Here is a 26,179-nt window from a genome sequence, read left to right as displayed (position 1 = left end):
ATTAAATAGTAAACTATAAACTGAATTTCTGTACCTGTAATCACCTTATTTGTTTACAAATATTTGTTATTGACTAAATCTACATACAATACCCAGTGAGCAATGGCCTACAACATCAAGGAATAAATTCAAGTCCTCCTTAAGGATCCCACACCTTACCCCAGTTTCTCAGCTTTATGTGGCAACTAAGCAGAGCACCACTGCTGACTTAGTTATTACTCAGCCTTATACTTTGTCTCCTAATAAAGGAGTATATAAATTAGCTGTTAGAGAGTGTGGCCCTTTGCCAAAAGGACATAATGTTACTAATAAAAGTCTTATTATGGTTTAAGTCTCACAATTTATTTGCCTAGAGACAGGGAAATGTATTCTCAATAGGGAGGGTTTGGTAGCACAGAAAAAACTGTTTTTTGGGAAACTTTAGTTTCTAACCAAAAGCCCTTATGTTCTTTGCACATTAATGAAATAGTTTTTAAAGGGTTAATTGATACGGTGGTAAATATGTCTATTATTTGTTTAAATTAGAGGCCTATACAATAGGAAAAAAGACAAGTTGCAGTTATACTCACTGGCTTGGGTGCTGCTTCTGTGGTTTATCAAGACGTAGAACCTTTAACCTGTGTCGGTCCTAAAGGTTAACAAGGTCAAGTGTTTTTTTTTATTTTTATATTGTTCCTATCAATATTAATTTTTGGGAACAAGATCTTTCACAACAATTTGCTGCTTTTTAAAACATTCCTCATATTTCCTCAGCTGCCAAAAATACGATGTTCAAAATGGGCTACAATCCTTTAAACTCATAGCCACCACTCCTATTTATGTGAAACAGTGACCATTATTTAAAGAAATACTTAGGACTCTAAAAGAGTAAGTCAAAAAACAAATGGCCGAGAGGAATATAAAGCCACGTATTTCTGCATGGAATTCCCGTCTTTGTCTTGTCTTAAAACTATAAATGTTTACATTAAACCTAGGGAAAGTTTACAGCCTGGTCTTCCTAATCCTGCCCTTATCCCACAAAGTTAAAAATTAATGGTCATAGATCTCAAAAATTGTTTTTTCTTTATTCAGTTACAACATCTTTTTTCTATTCTAGAAGGAGACAGTCACTTGGACAGCTCACGTCATTTAACTCCTTTGGCTTTACAGAAACTCCAGCTTGTGAAAGAGCAACTTCAAAAGGCTCATTTACATTATATCCTTCCCGATGTTCCCCTTTCCCTTTGTTTATTTCATACTTTACATTCTCCTACAGGAATGATTCTTCAGACCAATCAGCCACTAAAATGGATCTTTTTGTCCAATAAAACATCTAAATACTTGGCTACTTATATCGATCGTTTAGCTAAACTGATCATCAAAGGACGGCATCACTGTCGACAACTTTGGGGAGGAGATCCTTCCTTAATTATCTCTCAATTCACTCATAGTCAAATCATTTATCTTCCTGCAACTTCTAATTCTTGGCAAGAAGCTTCATCAATCTTGAGTTACAGTTTATCTTTATCCCTCGGTACAACAGGGAGAATTGTTTACTATTCTCATGGTCTTACTTAATTTCCCTACTACTGGTTGTAATATTGTTAGTGATTCTCAATATGCCGTTTATGTTACTTCTTATATTTCTCAGGCCACTTTACCTCTTTGTGCTACTTCTTCTCTTCAAAAACTCTTTTCCTTGTTATTTTCTACTTTGAGCCAACGTCGAGCTCCTTTATTCATCACTCATCTTCGTTCTCATTCTCAACTGCCTGGACCATTAGTTCATGGAAATACTCAGATTAATTCACTTCTAATTGGCCACTTGCAGGCTACAGAACAAGAACATGCTCTACATCACACTAATAGTTCTGGCCTTCAACGACGGTTTCATTTAACTCATAAATAAACTTGTTCTCTTATTCGAGCTTGTCCTTTCTGTGCTCCTTTAAGCATTCCATCCTTCCATCCTGGAGTTAACCTGAGAGGTACTCAAGTTAATCAAATTTAACAAATGGATGTTATACATATTCCTTCTTTTGGACGATTAAAGTATGTTCATCATACCATTAATACTTTTTCTCATTTTCAATGGGCCACTCCATTGCCATCTGAGAAAGCTAATTCTGTTATTACACATCTCTTAGCTTGTTTTGCCATTATGGGCATTCCTTTTATACTTAAAACTGATAATGCCCCTGCCTATGTCTTTCATAAATTACAAGTTTTCTTACAGTAATACAATATTCGACATATCACCGGGATCCCGGACAACAGTCAAGGTCAAGCCGTCATCGAGCGCGCAAATTTAACTTTAAAAACTCAACTATTAAAACAAAAAGGGGGAAATGAGCCCCCCCAAAAAAACACATTTTTTTGAAGGTTAACCTTTCTACCTTAATTTTTTTGATTTTGAAGGTTCTTTTTACTTTAATTATTTTTTGAATCAATGGAGACAATTGCAAGACTCCGCTGTCGTAACTCATCTTTCCTCACCTCTCTCGGTGATAGTCCCCGCTGACAATTTAAAGATTTGGTATCCTAATAAAGAAGGTAAGTATGTTCAAGGGCAAGTTCTAAAACAGGAATGGGGCTATGCTCTTGTCCTTACAGGGAGCGGACCTGAGTGGTTTCCTACAAGATGATTAAAACCCTGTTGAAAAGAAAACTGGATTCAGCATGCATTTCTTCCTTTGTTGGATGTGCCTCAGTGGGGAACTTATTTCCCTTAGTGAGGCTTTGTATGAATATTGCACTTATATTCCCTTTTCACCCTTGTATCAGGGAGTCGCCTGGGAAGAGGCGGAAATTAAGGTTTTCACCAATGACACTACTTAAATGCCGTCCCCCTATATAGACAAGGACAATATAGAATGGGAAACGGAAATTATAAACAACACATACCAATTTGGAGTGGAAGAACTTCCAATATACATGGGAAATAGTTCTCATTGTCTCCGAAAATCGTATGAAGCCTGGGTTGTTCGCTATAATCATAGTTATGTGGCTGCTAATACTGTTATTATAATCATACTGTATATAGTAATGAAACTATTCCTAGTTCTTTACCTTTTTGTCCTATTCCAGAGGTTTCTCCTAATATTGAGGTGCTGGAGTGGCAACTATGTCGGGGAAATAAAACCCGGATTTTATTAAAATACAATGGGATACAAATAGCTAATTGAAGTGTACACGGTGATTTTCAAATAAAATTTAGTCACATACCTTTGAAATGGCACCGGGTAAATAAAAGTATTGCTGCTAACAATAATGAAACCTTGGTATGGTGTGAAGGAGGCCTAAGTACAGAGTCATCTTTGGAAGTTGTTAGCTGCAGACGATGCCATTAGCACTTTTGTGGGAAATATGTCTCTTAATCTTTCTAACCCAACTAATTCCTTTCATATTCAGTTATATCGGAATACCTCTCGATATATTATTGCTTGTGTCCGTAAGCCCTACCTATTATTAGCAGGGAATTTAATATGGGATAATAATACGGGAATTGTTAATTGTACAAATACGTGTACATTTTTGTCTTGCCTCAATCATTCTTGGTGGCACAACTTTGCTGGGGATATTTATATCCTCAGGGCTCGTAAGGAAATTTGGCTACCTGTTAATCTTACGCGACCGTGGGGGGCATCACCTCTTGAAACTTATATTTGGACTTCTCTTCAGCGAACCCTCCGTGCCCTTGGACTTATAATTGCCTCGGTGATGAGTCTTGTTGCCATTGCCTCCACTGCGGCTGTAGCAGGGCTCGCTCTTCATCAAAGCATACAAAATGCTGAATTTGTGCAGCAATGACATGAACAATCTCACCGGTTATGGCTTCAACAACAAAACATTGATTCTCGACTTGCTAAAAGATTGGACAACATGGAACAAGCGTTGACATGGCTTGGAGATCAGCTCACTGTACTCAATACTCGGGTAACATTACAATGTGATTGAAATTCCACTCAATTTTGTGTAATGCCTGTGCCTTTTAACATCTCTCAAAATTGGACTGTAATCCGAAAATTATTAATTGGCCATAAAAATATTAGTTTGGACATTCAAGAGCTCACTCAGAACATTTCCGAAGCATTTCGACAACAATTACATGTGCTGTCTGGAACTGTAACCTTGCAGGAGCTGGGGCAGCGCCTTGCTGCCTTTAACCCATGGACTCAGATAAAAACATGGATTTCTACAATCTCTGGAAGTATATTGCTTTGGGCACTTGGTTTGTGTCTACTTCTTTTGGTGATTCGATGCTCCCTCTGTCGCCACCAAAAACAAAAGAAAACACAGGAACAAATATGGGCTACCTTTTTAGGATTGAGGCAAAACAAAATTAAAAGGGGGGAAATGCAGGGGCCTTTGAAAACAGTATGCTGAGAATAGATAGGGCTCAAGGACAGTATCTCCAACTGAACTTTTAATGAACTCCCGTAGGCGCCAAGAAGGCGGGTAGATAAGAAAGAATATAGAAACAAGGTACTGAGTAGAAGGTTACATGTGGGAAAAGAAAGTTTGTTTTGCATTGCATTCTTTCTGCTGACCTGAGGTTTATGGAGTATAAATAAAGTGAGGCGGAGGCTCTGAGTGCGGCCGCCATGTTCTCTGTGTGTCTTTGTCTTTGTGTGTGTTCTTTCATTCTCCACCACCCCCGGTGCGGCCCCCAACAGTATAATAATAGGAGTCACTCCACATGCTTCCCTTTCAGATTATTATTTTATCTTTGTGACACTATCACAGAAAATATTTTCATGTCTGTCTTTCCTGTTGATTCTCCTGTGTGAAGAAATTATTTCTCTTTTATTCAGCACTGTATTTTGTGTGTAACAGTTGTAGGGCTTAAAATCTAGTATCTTTTTTTTTTAGTAAAACTTTCTACACATCCAAAATTTCTGTTTTAAGAGATACCCAGACAAGTTTCAGGTCACTGAATAATCAGTAGCAATGTGCCAAGCAAATGACTAGATATCTAAGCATATCGGTAAGTGACTACATGTCCTGCTCTACTTTTAGATTTCCTCTATTTGCAATTAGTTACCCATGACTGTTCATACTAACTTTAGCATTAGATAACATTAGTGAAAAATTACATTTTAAATTTAGTAAATTTGTGCTAAATCACAACCCAAAACTCTTTGAATATGCTAAGATCTACAGGGCTCTATTATACAAAAACGAAGTAAAATACTATAATTCTTTTAAAATAATAGACAGATTGCTTGATGTTGTCCTAATTTATGAAAGTGTATAAGCAGTGTTGTTATAAAGAATTCACAGAGCCTATGATAATCAGACATTTAAAATAATATTTTAGTCCTAAAACTGAACCAAACTTTTATGCTGGTCATTTACTATAGTAGAGATTGTTAAGTTTCTATAAAGACAAATATAATTATTAAGGCTGTTTAAATTGTATTCTTTGTTTTTTAGTATAATGTTTTCTCCCACTCTATTGAGCAATAAATCATGTCATATAGTAGATACAATCATAAGTTATGTATCATATAATATTATACTCTTTTGGCCAGTGTCATTATAACCAGTTCAAGTGTTCAGGGTCAAGAGAAATAATCTCATCATTATAGGAGAGTTCATAAACCCAGTGTGAGGATATCAGGATCTTTATGACATTCATCATTTTAGCTTATTTTGGTCACATAAGTAGACTTCGTATACTTAGGAATCATCTATCTTTAACTTTCAAAATAATACTTCAAATACAATTGATGAATAGATGCATTACATAGTTAATTAAGATTTTCATTAGCAATCTTTGGAAATTGCTTCTGGTTTATTGGGATTACCAAATACACCCAGGATAAATAAAAAGAAAAATATAGAGAGAGTTATTACATTTGGCCAAGGATAAATACTTAGACATTCTGTTATTTAGTAATAGTTTCACAGACTTAACATTTTGTTGAACTTTTGGGTTAAAATAGAATTTTTCGTCTGAAAGCTAATGTTAAACTCTGTATATTTCATTCTAGGGAAAGCCAAAATACTTTCACCCCAAAGAAAAGGTGACATTTCCATTTTGTACAGTCTGCTAAAAATGCCACATGAGCTAGAGTTTTAATCCATGTCAGTGAGTTATGCACAGATTGATTTTAAATGTAGCATTTTATTGCTATAGAAAGAAAAAAATAGCATTTCCTTCAAAATCAGATTAAATAGATATGTAATGGGATTTCAGTTACAGAGTTGAATTTTTACACGTATTTGTTGAGTATGCTTTATGAAATGTTCTTTCTACATTTACTGTCTGCTTAAAATATCAGCTATAAAGACCCTGAAGGGCAGGTGCTGAAATTGCAGACTGAGACTTTATTCCATCTGTGAAAAAGGTTAGTACTACATTGCAATGCTTAACATAACCTTAAAAATCCACAACTTCAACTCTGTTTTGAGGCCACCTTATCCTTTAAATATTATTATTGAAATGTATCCTAGCAAGTTAAATATATATGGTATATCATCTTAGTTTCATAGATGATTAAACACACACTGTATAGTTGCCATAATTTCATTAACTCAGAGTGGATTACATGTACATGTGTGCATATGTGTACAGGCTAAAATCAATGTACAGAAATTAGTAGCATTTCCATATATCAATAATGTTTAAAGTGAGCGCCAAATCGAGTATGCAATCCCATTTTCAACAGCCACACACACACACAAAAAGTACCTAGGAATACATCTAACCAAGAAGGTGAAAGATGACTTCAAGGAGAACTACAAAATACTGTTAAAATAAATCATAGATGACTGTATTAGTTCATTCTGACACTGCTATAAAGAAATACCTGATATTGGGTAATTTATTAAAAAAAGAAACGTAATTGACTTGTAGTTCCATAGGCTGTACAGGTAGCATGGCTGGAGAGGCCTCAGGAAATTTTCAACATGGTGGAAGGTGAAGGGGAAGCTGGCACATCTTACATGGCTGGAGCAAGAAGAAAAGAGAGAAGGGGGTGGGGCTGCACACTTTTAAACAACCAGATCTCATGAGAACTCACTTACCATCAGGAATACAGCAATGGTGAAGTCCTCCTCTTTGACTCTATCACCTCCCACCCAGGCCCTCCTCCAACATTGGGGATTACAATTTGACACAACATTTGGGTAGGGCCACAAATCCAAACCATATCATCATATCAACGACACAAACAAACAGAAAAACAGGATGGGTGCAGTGGCTTAGGTCTGTAATCATAGCACTTTGGGAGGCCAAGGCTGAGCATCACTTGAGTGCAGGAGTTTGAGACCAGCCTGGGCAATGTAGCAAGATCTCCATCTCTAAAATAAATATTTAAAAAGTAACCAAGCATGATGACACATGCCTGTGCTCAGGAGACTGAGATGGGAGGATCAACTGAGCCCTGGTGGTTGAGGTTGTAGTGAGCCATGATCATGCAACTGCATTGCAGCTTGTGTGACAGAGTGAGAGAAAGAAGGAAGGAAGGAAGGAAGGAAGGAAGGAAGGAAGGAAGGAAGGAAGGAAGGAAGGAAGGAAGGAAGGAAGGAAGGAAGGAGGGAGGGAGGGAGGGAGGGAGGGAGGGAGGGAGGAAGGAAGGAGGGAGGGAGGGAGGGAGGGAAGGAAGGAAGGAAGGAAGGAAGGAAGGAAGAAAGGAAGGAAGGAAGGAAGGAAGGAAGGGAAAAGAGGGAGGGAAACATTCCATGCTCGTAGAGTGTAACAATCAATATTGTTAAAATGGACATCTGCCCAAAGCTATCCAAAGATTCAACAATATCCTTATCAAATTACCAGTGCCATTCTTCACAGAATTAGAAAAAACATATTCTAAAATTCATATGGCACCCAAATATAGGCTGAATGGCCAGAGTCATTCTAAGCAGAAAGAACAAAGCTGGAGGCATCACATTACCTGACTTCAAACTATGCTCTAAGGCTACAGTTACCAAGACAGTGTGGTACTGGTATACAAACAGACACATAGATCAAAGGAACAGAATAGAGAACCCAGAAGTAAAGCTGTACACTACAGTTATCTGATATTCAACTAAATCAACAAAAATAAGCAATGGGGAAAAGACTCCCTATTAAATAAATGGTGCTGTGATAGCTAGCTAGGCATATGCAGAAGAATGAGATTGGACGCCCCCCCCATCTTACAACACACACAAAAATTGACTAAATATAGATTGAATATTTACATGTAAGTCTTCAAACTAGACTGATTGAGAAGAAAATCTAGAAAATATCATTTTGGACATAGGCCTTGGGAAAGAATTTCTGATTAAGTCCTCAAAAGTAATGCAACAAAAACAAAAATTGGCACATGGGATCTAAATACACTAAAGATTTCTGTACAGCAAAAGAAACTATCAAAAGAGTAAACAGACAACTTACAGAATTGGAGAAAATATTCACATGCCATGCATCTGAGAAAGGTCTAATACTCAGAATCTTTGAGGTGTGTCAACAAATCAGCAAGCATAAACAAGTAATCCCATTAAAATGTGTACCAAAGACATGAACAGACATTTCTCAAAATATGACATACAAGCAGCCAACAAACATGAAAATGTTCTCCACATCACAAATCATCAGAAAAATGCAAATCAAAACCAGAATGACGTACCATCTCATACCAATCAGAATGGCTATTAAAAAGTCAAAATATAGCTGGAAATGGTGGCTCACGCCTGTAATTTCAGCGCTTTGGGAGACCAAGGAGGGCAGATTGCTTGAGCTCAGAAGTTTGAGACCAGCCTAGGCAACATGATGAGACCCTGTCTCTAACAAAAATCCAAAAAATTAGCCATGCAGGTGGCACACATCTTTAATGTCAGCTACTCAGGACGCTAAGGTGGGAGGATTGCTTGATCCCGAGAGGTTGAGGTTGCAGTGAGCTGATACAGTGCCGCTGCACTCCAGTCTGGGTGACAGAGTGAGACCCTGACTCAAAAAAATTAATAAGTAAAATACTAAATAGTCAAAAAACAAGACCTGATATTTTTGACAGCTGTGGAGAAAAGGCAACACTTATATACTGTTGGTGGAAATATAAATTAGTTCAGTCACTGTGGAAAGCAGTTTGAAGATTTCTGAAAGAACTTAAAACAGAACTACCATTTGACCCAGCAATCCCATTACTGGGTGTATACTCAAAGGAAAATAAATTATTCTATCAAAAAGACAGAGATAGTCATATGTTCATTGAAGCATTATTCACAACAACAAAGGCATGGAATCAATCTAGGTACCCATCAACAGTGAATTGCATTTAAAAATGGGGTGCATATGCACCATGGAATACTATGAAGTCATAAGAAAGAACAAAATAATGTCCTGTGGAGCAACATGAATACCAGCTGGAGGTCATTTTTAAGCAAATTAATATAGGAATAGAAAACCAAATATTGCATGTTCTCACTTATAAGTGAGACCCAAGCATTGGGTACAAGTGGACATAAAGATGGGAACAATGGACACTGGGGACTACTATGCAAGGAGAGAAAAAGGGGAAGTAAGTGCTGAATAACTACCTATTAGATACTATGCTCACTACTTGGGTGATGGAATCATTCACACTCCAAACCTTAGCATCGCACAACATACCCATGTAACAAACCTGCATGTAAACCCCCTAATCCAAAATAAAAATTGAAATTATTTTTAAAAATATATTTCCAATGGCTTTGTAGGTCATTGGAAAATTACTCTGAAAAATTTTCCTTTGCCCTTCTATCCCACCTTTCTTATTTAAAACATATAAAATAATTCAAATAATACTAATTATTACGAGTACTACATTAGATTTAAATTGTGTACAAATTTGTTAATAACCAACTATTTTAAGATAAGAGGATGTGATACTATATGATATATTATTTAATACAGAAGTAGAACCCACAGACATAATTGCTAAGTAATTAAATAAGTTGTATACTTAACCATTGTCTCTTAAAATCAAATTAAATTCTGATTTAGAAGTAATTTTCCTTTGAAGGTGGTACTAAGCAAAATAAAGTATATTTAATAATTTTTTTATTATACTTTATGTTCTAGGGCACATGTGCACAACGTGCAGGTTTGTTACATATGTATACATGTGCCATATTGGTGTGCTGTACCCATTAACCCATCATTTACATTAGGTATATCTCCTAATGCTATCCCTCCCCCCTCCCCTCTCCCCACAATAGGACCCGGTGTGTGATGTTTCCCTTCCTGTGTCCAAGTAATCTCATTGTTCAATTCTCACCTATGAGTGAGAACATGCAGTAATAATTTTAATAAATAATAATTTTAATAAATTTAATAATATTAACCAATATCTTATATATTCATTATATGTCTTTAAATGTGGTCGTGGCAATGTTTTAAATAATTAATGATCCTAAATTTTCAACATCAGTAGCAACAAGTCCATTGACATATGGTATTACAAGTTCTAGTAATATCTTATTATTTGTCATTCTGGTGGAGTCCATCCAAGAATTAACTTTTAACTAATTAGATAAAGCAGTAAAAAGGACACACTACCTGATACCCTCTTTCAGTCTTACGCTATCAGTCTCTCCTTCTGTGAATGCTGAGCATTGGGACCATACCTGTGTATTTATCTTTCTGAGGTCAAGGGCACAAAGAGAATGACTATGAGCGTGTGGCATAGCTTCAAAGAAAGGTAAAAATATTAAATTGTATAACTGCTAAAATTTCATCAAATAGTCCTAAGGCTAGTCTTAAATAATCCAATATGATTTTTTTTAAAATATTGAACTACATACACACATCCCAAATAGGATACCAGCCTCTCAAACATTCCGTAATTAATACTTTTGGATCTCATTGGAACAATGAGGACCATATATATTGTTGTGTTTATATATAATCTGATTATATATAGCTAAAGATAAGTCAGGCAAACCTATTTCAAACAGAAAACAAAACCCAATAATGTGACCAATACCTAAGACAATAGTGCTAACTTGGAAACCATAACTGGGTGGCTTTTTAAGTAAGCATCAGACAGGTACTATCCAAAGTGAAGACATAGACAGGTTCCCCAATGAAGTGAAGTATAATATAAACAAGACCACACTAACCATATACTTGTGGATCGTGCTCCCTGATAAGTCCTGGGTGTGTTTGCCTCTGTGCTTATTTGTCCTCTGTGATCATTCTTCTCACCCTATTGAAGATGATTTTAGCAAGACAAAATGTTAAATAGGTAATAAATATTGAGTTTTCTTCTCTAAAAATCATCCATTTCATTAATTAAACTCAAGTTCACAAAAAGAAAAAAAAAGTTAATGTGATGGATAATGGATTCAGTCAGGCTTGGATTAACAGATTCTTCAGAGTAACATAGGGTAAATACCCCATAACAATTCTTTTTAAAACAAAAAGAAAGACAGTCTCCAGAGAAGGCATTTAACATATTACTCATCATTCTATGAGGGAAGAAAACACATTGTAGAGTAATATTGTGAAAAAATATTAATATAAAAATTATTGGCTCTATATAAACTCCAGCTCTAAAGTCAGTTCTGCAGTTGAAGTTTATGTTTGTTGTTGTTGTTTGTTTGTTTGTCGACATGGGGTCTCGCTATGTTGATCAGTCTCAAACTCCTGGCCTCAAGTCATCCTCTGATCTCAGCCTCCCAAAGTGCTGAAAGTACAGGTGTGAGCCACCACATCTTGCCTGGAAGTAAGCTTACATTCTTTAACTTTGTATTGCCTCCTGTATTTTCCAGTCTAAGAAATGGTCTTTCTTTGTAGACTCAACTTTGGAACATTTCTAATTTTGTATTGGAAATTCATGAGAATAATTTGCGAGTAGATAGTATCAAGCTTGTGTGGATTGGTCCATAGGAGAAAAATGGTAACAAATGTGTTTGGAGTAAGTGTGTTTGGAGTAGCACACACAAATGGTAATGCATCATGCAAAATAGTGCAGTATGAATGTGGGGCGTGTGTGTGTGTGTGTGTGTGTGTGTGTGTGTGTGTGTATGATGTGCAGAATGATCCATTAAGAGGGACAAAAGAAATTAAATTGCATGGATTACAAAATGCATTTCTGGGGTAGGAGAATGGGAGGTTACTATGAGAAATGAAGTTATATAAAAGATCAAGACTTTTTTGGTTTCTCTTTCTACAGAAAAACTCCTCTTTATGGGATGAGCTTAATTCTCAGGCTATAGCAAGAAGAGGCAAGCGTGTCCAGGGAATAAAGGATTCAGTGATTGTCAGCTCACTTCAGGTCAGCTTCCTTCTTCAGGAACTGCAAGTCATCTGTCCCACGTCTCTCCACTATATTTCAATATGTAATTAATGTGATTTTCCAGGCTTCCTTAATTGTAGCAATATTGGGCTGTAGCAATTTATTATAACTTAAAAAAGGGAGAAAGGTTTATAGAAATATTTGTGTATATACAGGACTCTGAAAATTAAAAGCAGCATAATTGCTATACTGTTACCAGAAATTGAAGATTTCATAATGGAACCACTAACTTTTGCATCATATGCAACAATAGAACTGTTTAAAATAGATTGTAATTATTAAATAGTGAAAATGAATTTTCAGTTGAAAATTTGACCTTGACCAGGTACAGTGGCTCACATCTGTAATCCCAGGACTTTGGGAGGCCGAGGCGGGCAGATCACGAGGTCAGGGGTTCAAGACCAGCCTGGCCAACATGGTGAAACCCCGTCTCTACTAAAAATACAAAAATTAGTTGGGAGTGGTGGTGCATACCTGTAATCCCAGCTACTCAGGAGGTCAAGGCAGGAGAATTGCTTGAACCGGGACCCGGGAGGCAGAGGTTGCAGTGAGCTGAGATCGCACTACTGCATGCACTCCAGCCTGGGGTACAGCGCGAGACTCTGTCTGGGGGGGAAAAGAAAAAAGGAAATCTGATCTAAACTTCAAGCTTAGTAGTTAATCTTGTTTCAGAGTTAATTCTTCTTTTCTTTCTTAATAACACTAATTTATGTGGAAAAGCAAAATGTGATCAATGATATACTTTACCATTCAATGTCTATTTTTACATCTACAAATGGACAGCAATTATATGATCATTAAAAATCTTATTCCATTATTATAGCCAGCTCCTACTACCTCAAGTTCACTAATGCATTTTATTGGATGTGCATAGCTAATAATAAAAAAACCTAAAACAAACAAGCAAAAAATTTGAACCAGTTGTCAATTTAGCTAAATATAACCTGTAGGTGGTTTGTATTTAGAAGGACTTTTAAAAGAGTAATGCAAAAGCCAGTTTATTATTTAGTAAAATAACTAAAAGAATTTAAAAGAAAATTTTGATGATGTCTGTGAGATTTAGAAATACACAACTCAATTTTATATACAACACAGCTGAACTGCTATTTTTAAATGTTTCATGTGCCTTAAATGATGGTGGTTATTTTATTTTTATTTGTGTTTGCTGCCTTGCTTAAGACACATGCTTTATTGCTTTAATAAACACTTATCTCTTAAAACGGCTGTTTATAAAAAATGATTATTTTTCACTCACACAAAATTTTAAATATAAACAAAACAGAGCTGATATGACAGCTCTGGAGTGTTTGGGATACAGGTGACGGTTGTCAAATTCCTCTCTGTCCTCGTCATAGGTCTTCTTCCCATAGTTCAAGATGAGATGCTCCTATAACCATTTCTATATTGCAGTCAAAGAAAAAAAAAAAAGACAGAAAAGTAGAAGGCACAAGGCTTCTATTTGCTTAGAAAGAAGGCTGGGGAATGTAACTTTCAGTTTCATGCCCATGTGAAAGACTAAAACTGGTGAGTTCCTTTAACGAAAGAAAGAATGCAAAATAGATTAGAAACCATGAGCTTTGTCAATTGTACTTGAATGCTAATTTTATTTGAAAGATTCTTCCTTCTATATCTTTATGTTTATATGTAACTTTATAGCTGCAAAATTTATAACATTTGGTATGTTGTTTAATCACATTCTGCTTAATAATACTTAAAATAGATTTACTCATATGCCAAAGCTATCTCCTGTATCTCCAATTTTAAAGATTAAAAATGTAACATTACACTAAATAATACTGATACAAGTTTATCACTCTGAATTTCAAGGGCAAGTATATAATTTATAATTTATTCACAAGTTTTATTATTTATTCTGTTAACTCCTTGCACAAATCCTCCATTGCTCTATCAAAGAATAGGCCATTTTAATCCTTCTTGCTGTGCTATCCAAACCTACTCATTTCTTTTTATTATTATTATTACACTTTAAGTTCTGAGATACATGTGCAGAATATGCAGGTTTGTTACATAGGCATACACGTGCCATGGTGGTTTGCTGCACCCATCAACCCGTCATCTACGTTAGGTATTTCTCCTAATGCTATCCCTCCCCTAATTCCCTGCACCCCCCACAGGACCTGGTGTGTGATGTTCCCATTTCTGTGTCCATGTGTTCCTATTGTTCAACTCCCACTTATGAGTGAGAACCTGCAGTGTTTGGTTTTCTGTTCCTATATTAGTTTGCTGAGAATTATGGTTTCCAGCTTTATCCATGCCTCTGCAAAGGACATGAACTCATCCTTTCTTATGACTGCATAGTATTCCATGGTGCATATGTGCCACATTTTCTTTATCCAGTCTATCATTGATGGGCATTTGGATTGATTCCAAGTCTTTGCTATTGTGAACAGTGCTGAAATAAACATATATGTGCATATGTCTTTATAGTAGAATGATTTTTAATCCTTTGGGTATAAACCCAGTAATGCGATTGCTGGATCAAACGGTTTTTCTGGTTCTAGATATGTGAGTAATTACCACACTGTCTTCCACAATGGTTGAACTAATTTAAACTCCCCAAAACAGTATAAAAGCATTCCTATTTCTCCAGATCCTCTTCAGCATCTGTTGTTTCCTGACTTTTTAATGGATAGCAATTTTAACTGGCATGAGATGGTATCTCACTGGTTTTGATTTGCGCTTCTTTAATGACCAGTGATGATGAGCTTTTTTTTTTCATATGTTTGTTGGTTGCATAAATGTCTTCTTTTCGAAAGTGTCTGTTCATATCCCTTCCCACTTTTTGATGGGGTTGGTTGTTTATTCTTGTAAATTTGTTTAAGTTGTTTGTAGATTCTGGAAATTTGTAGAAATTTGTTTGTAGCCCTTTGTCAGACGGATAGATTGCAAAAATTTTCTCCCATTCTGTAGGTTGCCTGTTCACTCTGATGATACTTTCTTTTGCTGTGCAGAAGTTCTTTAGTTTAATCAGATTCCATTTGTCTATTTTGGCTTTTGTTGCCATTGCTTTTTGTGTTTTAGTAATGAAGTATTTGTCCATGCCTATGTCCTGAATGGTATTGCCTAGGTTTTCTTCTAGGGTTTTTATAGTTTTAGGTTTTACATTTAAGTCTTTATTCCATCTTGAGTTAATTTTTGTATAAGGTGTAAGGAAGGGATCCAGTTTCAGCTTTCTGCATATGGCTAGCCAGTTTTCCCAACACCATTTATTTCTCCATTGCTTGTTTTTGTCAGGTTTGCAAAAGATAAGATGGTTGTAGATGTGTGGCATTATTTCTGAGACCTCTGTTCTGTTCCATTGGCCTTCATATCTGTTTTGGTACAAGTACCATGCTGTTTTTGTTACTGCAGGCCTTGTAGTATAGTTTGAAGCCAGGTAGTGTGATGTCCCCAGCTTTGTTCTTTTTGCTTAGGATTGTCTTGGCCATGCTGGCTCTTTTATGGTTCCACATGAAATTTAAGGTAGTTTCTTCCAATTCTGTGAAGAAAGTTAATGGTAACTTGATTGGGATAGCATTGAATCTATCAATTACTTTGGGCAGTATGGCCATTTTCACAATAATGATTCTTCCTATCCATGAGCATGCAATCTGTTTCCATTTGTTTGTGTCCTCTCTTATTTCCTTGAGCAGTATTTTGTAGTTCTCCTTGAAGAGCTCCTTCACTTCCCTTGTAAGTTGTATTCCTAGGTATTTACAAGAAAAAAAAAAAAACAAATTGTTGGTGAAGGATATGAACTGACACTTCTCAAAATAAGACATTTATGCAGCCAATAAACATACATAAAAAAGCTCATCATCACTGGTCATTAGAGAAATGCAAATCAAAACCACAAGGAGATACCATCTCATGCCAGTTAGAATGGCTATCCATTAAAAAGTCAGGAAACAACAGATGCTGGAGAGGATCTGGAGAAATAGGAATGCTTTTACACTGTTTTTGGGAGTGTATATTAGTTCAACCATTGTGGAAGACAGTGTGGCAAATCCTCACGTATCTAGAACCAGAAAAACCATTTGATTCAGCAATCGCATTACTGGGTATATACCCAAAGGATTAAAAATCATTCTACTATAAAGACACATGCACATGTACATCTATTGCAGCACTGTTCACAATAGCAAAGACTTGGAACCAACCCAAATGACCATCATTGATAGATTGGATAAAGAAAATGCGGCACATATACACCGTGGAATACTACACAGTCATAAGAAAGGATGAGTCCTTCCTTTGCAGGGACGTGGATGATGCTGGAAACCATCATTCTCAGCAAACTAACACAAGAACGGAGAACCAAACACTGCATGCTCTCACTCATAAGTGGGAGTTGAACAATGAGAACACATGGACACAGGGAGGGAATATCATACACTGTGGCTTGTTGGGGGTGGGGGGCTAGTGGGTGGATAACATTAGGAGAAATACCTAATGTAGATGACAGGTTGATGGGTGTAGCAAACCACTATGGCACGTGTATGGCTGTGTAACAAACCTGCATGCTCTGCACATGTACACCAGGACTTAAAGTATAATAATAAAAATGAATAAGTAAATAAATAATAAATCAAGGTGCAGCAGGTTCACAATTGGCAAAAACAAAACAAAAAAAGTATAAAATGCCAACTAGTTGTCTTAATTGAGTGTTGAGTACTGTATGCTCCAATTATAACAATTATGACTGTTTACAACGTTTACGTACTTTTAACATTAGAGATGTCTGCAAGGAGATAAGCTATTTTCTTAATTATTTTTGTTTGCTCATTTGTTTGCAGGTCACATAACTGCAGGTCTAATTAAACATTTATGTAGTTAGTTTACTTCTTTGTGAAATTTCATTCCGCATAAATAGTCTAAAGTATATCAACTTCTAATCTCTGCTTGTCCATTTTTGCAGAAGATTCTGTTACGTTTCTCCTCTAGTACCTTATATATCAGGAATCCTTATCTCCAACAGAATAGCAGTGATGGTTCTTACTGACCACTAGGAGGCCCAAATTTGATCTCTGGAAGTTGAAGGACAGGATACTCACTGCCTCAAATCCTGGAAGCTTCAGAGGTTGACATGGCCAAATAAAGCAGAAGATTGTCGGTGGTGTCACTCAAATATTAGTTTGTCACTTTTTAGTGTTTCCAGATTCCTGTTAAATATTACCCATCTCCAACTTCACAGTAAACTGGAATTAAACGATAGTCTTCATGCTGGTTATCTCCCAGTATGTATATATATTTTTTCAAATATATTATCTGCAATATCTACCCATACAGTCCAATTTCAAACTCCATCTCAGCCTCCCTCTTATTCTACTTCTATCTGATCATCAGCAGCTCTTCCTCATGAGTTCAGCCTCAGCACCAACTAAATCCAGAGTTAAATGAGAAGAGTGAATTAGTTTTCCTCAATACCTGTATAACATTTTTCTATTACATGGAAATTCTCAAAGAGAAGTCCAAAACCCCTCTAACGAAGGCAAAGAATCATACCACAATCATACCTTTCCTTAAATGGTTTTAAAAATATTTTCTAGCTGGGTGACAAATATTTTCTAGCTTGTAATGACAGCCCTTTGGGAGACCAAGGCAGGTGGATCACCTGAGGTCAAGAGTTCAAGACCAGCCTGGCCAACATGGTGAAACTCCGTCTCTACTAAAAATAAAAAAAAAATTTAGCTGGGCATGGTGGCAGATGTCTGTAATTCCAGCTACTTGGGAGACCGAGGCAGGAGAATCACTTGAACCCTGGAGGCGGAAATTGCAGTGAGCCGAGATTGCGTCACTGTACTCCAGCCTGGGTAACAGAGTGAGATTCTATCTAAAAAAAAAAAAAAGGAAAGGAAAATCCATTTTATTTTTACTATTTTAAAATACAATATTCTTAAGTATGAAATTCTCCTATGACACAGTTAGGTATTAAATTACTGTTTAACATTATTTTATTAAACTATGTCCCCTCAACATTGACATTGGGCCCATACTCTCCTATTTTTGGCTCATAGTATGTTAGTTGTGGCAAATCTGTGTGGGTCTGCGGCAACCTCAATTCTCGCCTCCTCAGAAGCAAGAATTAGACTGAGGTGCATGAGGCAGGAGAGTCCAAGGCAAGTTTTACAGCAGGAGTGAAAGTTTGCTAAAAATTTTAAAGCAGGAACAAAAGGAAGTATAGTACACTTGTAAAATGGCCAAGTGGGTGACTTGAGAGATTCAGTGTGCGGCTTGACCTTTGATTTCCAGTTTTGTACACTGGCTGTCTTCCAGGGGATTGAGTCTCTTCTGCTCCGATTCTTCCCTTTAGGTGGACTGTTCGCATGCACAGTAGCCTGTAATCACTTGGGAGGGGCCGCATGCCTAGTGTGTGCCCACTTGGGGCATTCTTCCCTTGTCATTTGAGTGTTCTGGAACAATTTATAGTGATTTCTCCAGGACTGTAGCATGTTCACTTCTCTTTATACAGTAAGATGATAATATTTGAAAGATCTTTACTCTTAAATATGGTTATTAAAATAACCTTTTAACTGATGCCATATATTACCCTCTTCCTGCTTTTAACCTACAATTTTTACTACTTTGAAGTACATCAAGATTTATGGATGCCAGTCATTATGACTATATTTTTTAGCTCCCTGCTGATCAGAGGAAAAAAATCCTCATTTTGATATTTTACAGGCTTGACAAGTGATATGTGACATATTATATTTGACATATATATCCACCATAAAACCACTATCATAATTTAGATAATAAACCAATTAGTCACCATCAAAAGTCCCTTTGTGCCTCCTTTTAACGTTTTTCCTCTCACTCTCCTTATTATCAGGCAACCACCAATCTGCTTTTTGTCAATGTAGCTTAGATTGAAATTTCTAGAAATTTGTATCAGTGGAACCATACAACACAGACTTTTTGTACAAATAGGAAAGAAAGATAAGGATAACATCAGATTTTTTTTTTTTTTAATGAGAAACAATGTATGCTATAAAAGAGTGGAATGATATTCTTTAAAGAGTGAAAGGAGTAAAAGTCAACCAAGAATTATTTATACTATAATACTTCACAAAAAACAAAGAATAAATAAATAACTTTTCAGATACAAAAAAGATAAAGATTTCATTACCAAAATATCGTATTTGAAAAATTAAATGGGCTGGGCGCAGTGGCTCACGCCTGTTTTCTCAGCATTTTGGAAGGGTGAGACGGGCGGATCACGAGGTCAGGAGATCGAGACCATCCTGGCTAACACAGTGAAACCTCATCTCTACTAAAAATACAGAAAACTTAGCCAGGCGTGGTGGCAGGCGCCTGTAGTCCAAGCTACTGGGGAGGCTGAGGCAGGACAATGGCGTGAACCCGGGAGGCGGAGCTTGCAGTGAGCTAAGATCACACCACTGCACTCCATCCTGGGCGACAGAGCGAGACTCCGTCTCAAAAAAAAAAAAAAAAAAAAAAAAAAGAAGGAAAAAAAAGAAATTAAAGGAAGTTTTTCAAGCGGAAAGAAAAGAATGCCAGATGGAACTCTTGACCTACACAAAGGAATGAGGAAAGCTGGCAAAGGTAACTTACATAAATCTTCTTAAAATATTTACATAATTTGCTCATGAAAAGACTTGGAGGAACCCTAAATGCAATGCAGTTGCTAAGTGAAAGAAGATAATTTTAAAAAGACTATGCACTGTATGATTCCAACTATATGATATTCTGGAAAAAGAACCAAAATTATGGAGACAGTAATAAAAACAATGGTTGCCAATGATTCAGTGGAGAAGGAGACAGGGATGGATAAAAGGAACATAAGGGATCTAAATAGGGCAGTAAAAATACTCTGTATGATATTCTAATTCTGAACACATACCATTCCACATTTGTTAAAATCCATAAGCTTGTATGGCACAAAGAGTGAATCCTAATGTAAAAAAGGACTTTAGTTAATAATAATGTAACAATACTAACTTATGATTGTAAGGAATGTACCATATTAATGGAAGATTTTAATAAGAGGAGAAACTGGGTGGGGGTGTTGCGGGGGCATTTGAAATATCCCTACACTTTTCTACTCATTTTTTTTTTTCTGTAAACTGCTCTAGATTTTATGTTTAATAAAGCTGCTCTAAAAACAGTGTCTACTAATGCACTGACAGATAATTTATTTGAAGTAAAGTAACTAGAAATAATTTGTGTTATTATGACTTATATAGAGGTATGTGGCACAAATATTTGGGGAGGAGTAATAAGTGTGTACTTTAAAAGGTGCTTATACTAGTGAAATTGTAAATTTGTCACTTGAAGTTCAGTTGTGTATAAAATAGTCCTTAACACAAAAACTAAAACAACCCAACAAATAGTTATAGCTAATAATTCAACAATGGATATAAAAGGAAATTATAAAAATGCACAATTTAAAAGAAGATATAAAAAAGAAAAAGGAGAAAAAACCGCATGAGAAAACAAGTTGAAAATGATTGATCTAAATGTGTTTAATCACATTAAATGTAAATTGTCTAAATACTCTTGCCCCCTAAAAAGACAGAGGAAAGATTTCACATGAAATAAAACAGCAAGGCCCAAATATTTGCTACCTACAAAACAAAAGAAAAAAAAAGAAAAAGAAAAGGAAGAACAAACATAAAAATCTTTAAATACAAATATTCAAATAAAGTAATAGCAAAGAAAGTAAATTACGGAAAAGACCAACCCCTGCCAACCCAATTAAAAGCTTTAGAGTAATTAGTATCAAAGAAACTAGATTTCAGAACAAAGAATATTACCAGGAATGCAAACAGTCATTTTACAATAATAAAGGAATAAATTCATAAAAGTATGTAACAATCCTGAATGTGTATTCACCCAGAATCAGAGCTGAAAAACACATACAGCAAAAAATAATAGAACTTACGTAAGAGACAGACAAATTCACAATTATAGTCTGATATTTCAATATTACTCTCCCAATAATTGTTAGGAAAAGTAAATAGAAATTAGTAAGAATACCAAAGATGTAGGTAATGCTATTAACCAACTCAGTTAATTGATGTTTATGGTGTTCTTCATACAAAACTAGCAAAATAGTTTCTGCTGTATTGAAACACTTCTAAACAACAGTCCATGTGCTGAGCCATAAAGTGAGTCTCAAAAGATTTAAAATTATTCAAGCCATGACAAATTTGTCTTCTAACTACAATGGAATTAAATTAGAAGTCAGTATCTTGAAAATTCTCAGAGATGTCACAAGTAATTCCTCATGGTTTAAAAAATAAATCTAAAGGAAAACTAGAAAATATTTTGAACTGAGTGCATATGAAAATACAACTCTCTAGTTTGATTTTTAAAGTTTATTCTATGAAGACAAATTCTTCTTCAGACCTTATATTCAATTACTCTAAAACATAGGTCTTTCATCACAATAAATTTTACATCTTACAGTTCTTTTTTCATTCTTGCTTTAAGGTTTGGCTCTTGCTCTGAATCCATATCGATATATTTTAATTAGCAAAATATTAATAGGTAAGTCAGATACAGATATTTTTCTCACAGAAACTAGGTATATGACATTGTTTTTTAACAATACTAGAAATGCTTAGGCCTTAACTTGCCATATGTAATAAATGATATTTTACAATCTATACAAGTCCTAAACATTTTTTACAATTATGACATGACATTATACATGTATTAGATATATTTTGCCTGCGATTTGTGAGTTTGATCATCTGTTTTCCTTATATTTTGTGATTCTCTGATTTTTTATGTAGCATTCCAAATTTTGATTTTTTTTTTTTTTTCTGATGAGTAGGTCTTAGAATTAAATACTTGTTTACATGTAAATGTGACTTAGACACTATCATCTAACATTCTATTCAGCTGCATGTATAAATATCCAAATTGGCCAGTCACAGTGGCTCACGCCTGTAATCCCAGCACTGTGGGAGGCCAAGGCAGGCGGATCACAAAGTCAGGAGATCAAGACCATCCTGGCTAACATGGTGAAACCTCGTCTCTACTAAAAATACAAAAAATTAGCCGGGCGTGGTGGCTGGCGCCTGGAGTCCCAGCTACTCGGGAGGCTGAGGCAGGAGAATGGTGTGAACCCAGGAGGCGGAGCTTGCAGTGAGTGGAGATCACACCACTGCACTCCAGCCTGGGCAACAGAGGGAGACTCCGTCTCAAAAAAAAAAAAAAAAAAACAAATTATAATGAAAAATGTCATCAACATTGACAAATATTTCATGGAAAAAATACAGAAATAGGCAGTCCAACATTATCAGAAACATATCAGAAGTTTTATCAATCCAGATCTTCTTTATCTCTCCTCTGATATTGGGTATATTAGCTGTATTATCAAAAAATAAAGGGCATGGATAAAAGGAAGCCTACCAATTAAACATCATAAATTGTGATTTCTTAGACGTCGAGTTAAAAGAAAGTTTAAATCTCATCACCAACTCACCAAACAGTTGAAAATAATAATAAAATAAGTTACATATTTTCTTCTTTGTTTTACTTTATTTTAACTTAGCTTATTGCTAACAAAAACCATAGATTGTGTTAATAAATACAAAAAAAAAAAAAAAAAAGAATGTAGACCATTAACTGTGTCTGCTGTGAAATTCTAAAAGGGAGCAATCCACTCTCCAAATAAAGGGTCATGAAGATAACACAAAATAACTATGTCCTGCTCACATACTTATCCTGCTAATTTAGAGGATACATTGACAATTAAAGTAATTCAATGGCTGTCCCCAATTAGGGGAAACTCTCTCCTCATTTTCCCATCTGCATTTAAGCCATGATGCATAATTATTACCACTTCATCAAATTAATATCTCTATTCATCTTAAAGGAGAACACCTGAATTATGAGAACATTCTTCTCTGTGAAAACAAAACTAGGGAATTTGGATGAGGTTGGGTAAGTCATTGTTTTTTCACTATTTTTGTTTGTTCCAGAAACCAAATAAATGGGTAAATTTACACATTATGGGAACCAAATAATAACGATCAGTTCAATCATGCGAGGTGTCTGTATAACATTTAGAAAACCTATCCATCCCTCCCTTTAATGCCATTGGTTAATTGAGATGCCAACTGAAAAAGAATGCTTTCTGTTTTGCATATAAAATGTTATAAAAAATATTATACTGATGTTAAATAAATTGTAAATATTTCTTAATTTTGAGCATAAATTAAATAGTGACCATTGAAACAGGGATGATGAAGCCTTTTTTTCTTTTCTTTCTTTTTTTGATGGAGTTTCGCTCTTGTTGCCCAGGCTGGAGTGCAATGGCGCTATCTCAGTTCACCTCAACATCCCCCTCCCAGATTCAAGCAATTCTCCTGCCTAAGCCTCCCAAGCAGCTGGTATTACGGGCATACACCACCACACCTGGCTAATTTTGTATTTTTAATAGAGATGGGGTTTCTCCATGTTCGTCAGGCTGGTCTCGAACTCCCAACCTCAGGTGATCCGCCCGCCTCAGCCTCCCAAATGGGATTACAGGTGTGAGCCACTGCACCCAGCAATCAAGTCTTTAAAAATATTATTGTAAAGATTGCAAAAAGGCAATTTTTTGTTTGAGTGAAAAGAAAAAATTACCAGCAGATAATTGAAATATGTACCATGAAAGGGATTGCTTTCATAGAGAAAAAAAATTATATATGCAAAGAATAACCTAAGTATCTTTTCATATGATAGTGTATAAGAGAAATGGATAAAAGTCAAAAAAAGAAATTAAATCTGAGAGTAATTTTCCACATCATTTTAAGAGGGGATGAACATCTCTATTCAGATTTTTATGATAATTAATGCAATATCATAGTACTAAGTTTTTGTTCCAGACAAAAGATACCCTTTGAAGAGTAGGTTAAATGTATTTCAGGAATTTTACAATTTTTGTGGAAACTATAGTTTCACAAAAGGAGTAGAAATAGAAATGTGTTTTATAGGGGCTATAATATTATAATGTGAGCTTCTACCTTAAAATTATGATAGCTTGCATAGGCTCTAATACAACATCTCAGATCACATCAAATAATTTAGCAAAAGCATATTTGAATGTAAAAGGTTGTGAAGATTTTAACAAAATGGAGCTCTTTTGGGATATATATCCTGAAAGTTAAATGGCCATAATTATAACTATTTATGTAAAGTTATATAAAGAACATATGCATATATTAAATGTAGTACTTTATTTTCACAGAGAGAACGTTTTCTATGACCAAGAGTCTCAAATTAGTGACAGACACAGAAAAAGTCATACTTGAGACATTTTACTTTCACCAAAAATATACTTGACTTTTTCTTTCTTCACAAACTGTATGAAATCATGTCACCTTGTTATTATGTTTCCTGATCATAGATCTTTTATTATTCTATTAATAGCCAATAAGTTCAGTCACTCAGTCTCAGTTGATCTATGTTGTGTATAACAGGCCATAATAACATCTTCTACATGCTAGCTAATTTTCTAAGTGTTCTTTTGTTTTAAATGTTGTGGAGACGTCACTTAAATTTTTAAAAAACTATTTTCTATTTATATATATATATTTATATAAAATATTCTGTCTTCTCATAAAAAATATGCTCTTCTTGTCTCCCTAATTTTGCTATATCTTCCAGGATCTCTACTGATTCTTTCTTTTAAGATTAAGACTAGAGTTGTATCTGTTAAATCTGCTGGTTTTCCTCTCTCGTAGACTATAATATCTCCAAGTAATATATATGTTGTTTCTTTCACTTTTAAAATTATTAAAGGCATCCCTTGAATTTAATCTCTTGTAATCACATTAATCAGGGAACTATGCTCTACTGTGGTAGTATTTAATGGTGACTGTTGTGATGTGGGTGACGATGAAAATTCTAATTTGGTGATGGTAACGAGGCAAGTATAGCCAAAGTTTTCTTACTAACTAGATGCTATCTGTACATTTTGCTACACAATTTTATCATTAAGACAGTTCATTTTTAGTGATGTTTTCTAAAAACTCTTAGAAAACATAGATGTGGAACATTTCCAAATGTTTTTTTCTCTCTCTTTTTTAAGCTTAACTTACAAGATTTCTCTAAGTGTCCATCAACAGTTGAAAGGATAAAGAAAATGTGGTACATATACTCAATGGAGTACTATTTATCCATAAAAGAGAATGAGATCCAGTCATTTACAACAACATAGATGGAACTGAAGGTCATTATATTGAGGGAAATAAGCCAGGCACAGAAAGGCAAACATTGCATATTCTCACTTATTAGTGGTATCTAAAAATCAAAATAACTGAAACTCATGGACATAGAGAGTAGAGGGATGGTTACCAGAGACTGAGAAGGGTAGTAGGGGGCAGTGGCGAGGAGGTCGGGGTGACTAATGAGTACAAAAATAAAAAATAGAAAGAATGAATCAGACCTTCAATTTGATAGCAGAGTAGGATGATTATAGTCAATAACAACTTAATTGTACATTCTAAAATAACTTAAAGACTATAATTATTGAGGGTAGGAAGAGGGAGAGGATCAGCATAAATAAATAAATAAGGCAGAAAAAAAAAGTGTAACTGAATTGTTTGTGACTCAAAGGATAAATGCCTGATGGAATGTGTGTCCCATTACCCATGATGTGTTTATTTGACTTTGCATGCCTGTAACCAGAGGCTGAGGAGTGTAGTAGGGGTCAGTGGGGAGGAGGTAGGGATGATTAATGGGTATTTAAAAAAATAGAAAGAATGAATCAGACCTTTGATTTGATAGCAGAGTAGGGTGATTATAGTCAATAACAACTTAATTGTACATTCTAAAATAACTTAAAGATTGTAATTATTGAGGGTAGGAGGAGGGAGAGGATCAGCATAAATAAATAAGGCAAAATAAGTGTAACTGGATTGTTTGCAACTCGAAGGATAAATGCTTGATGGGATATGTGTCCCATTAGCCATAAT

The 26,179-nt window shown here is 35.4% G+C and overlaps 1 long non-coding RNA gene across 3 annotated transcripts in view; it reads right to left on the bottom strand.

Annotated features, from left to right (window-relative positions):
• LOC103230412 (uncharacterized) overlaps positions 1-26,179 on the bottom strand; it is a 91,043-nt gene that overhangs the window by 51,278 nt on the left and 13,586 nt on the right. For 2 of the 3 annotated variants that reach the window (XR_012091231.1, XR_012091229.1), the window contains exons 2-3: positions 12,717-15,948; positions 11,065-11,150 (exon numbers count right to left, since the gene is read on the bottom strand). This is a non-coding gene — a long non-coding RNA (uncharacterized lncRNA). The remainder of the gene's footprint in view (positions 1-11,064; positions 11,151-12,716; positions 15,949-26,179) is intronic. The other variant, XR_012091230.1, reaches the window with a different exon arrangement.

This window comes from Chlorocebus sabaeus, chromosome 25, assembly GCF_047675955.1.
Source record: "Chlorocebus sabaeus isolate Y175 chromosome 25, mChlSab1.0.hap1, whole genome shotgun sequence".
Lineage (NCBI taxonomy): Eukaryota > Metazoa > Chordata > Mammalia > Primates > Cercopithecidae > Chlorocebus > Chlorocebus sabaeus.
Note: the sequence above shows the minus strand (reverse complement) of the source record. Positions and strands in the feature narration are given on the sequence as shown.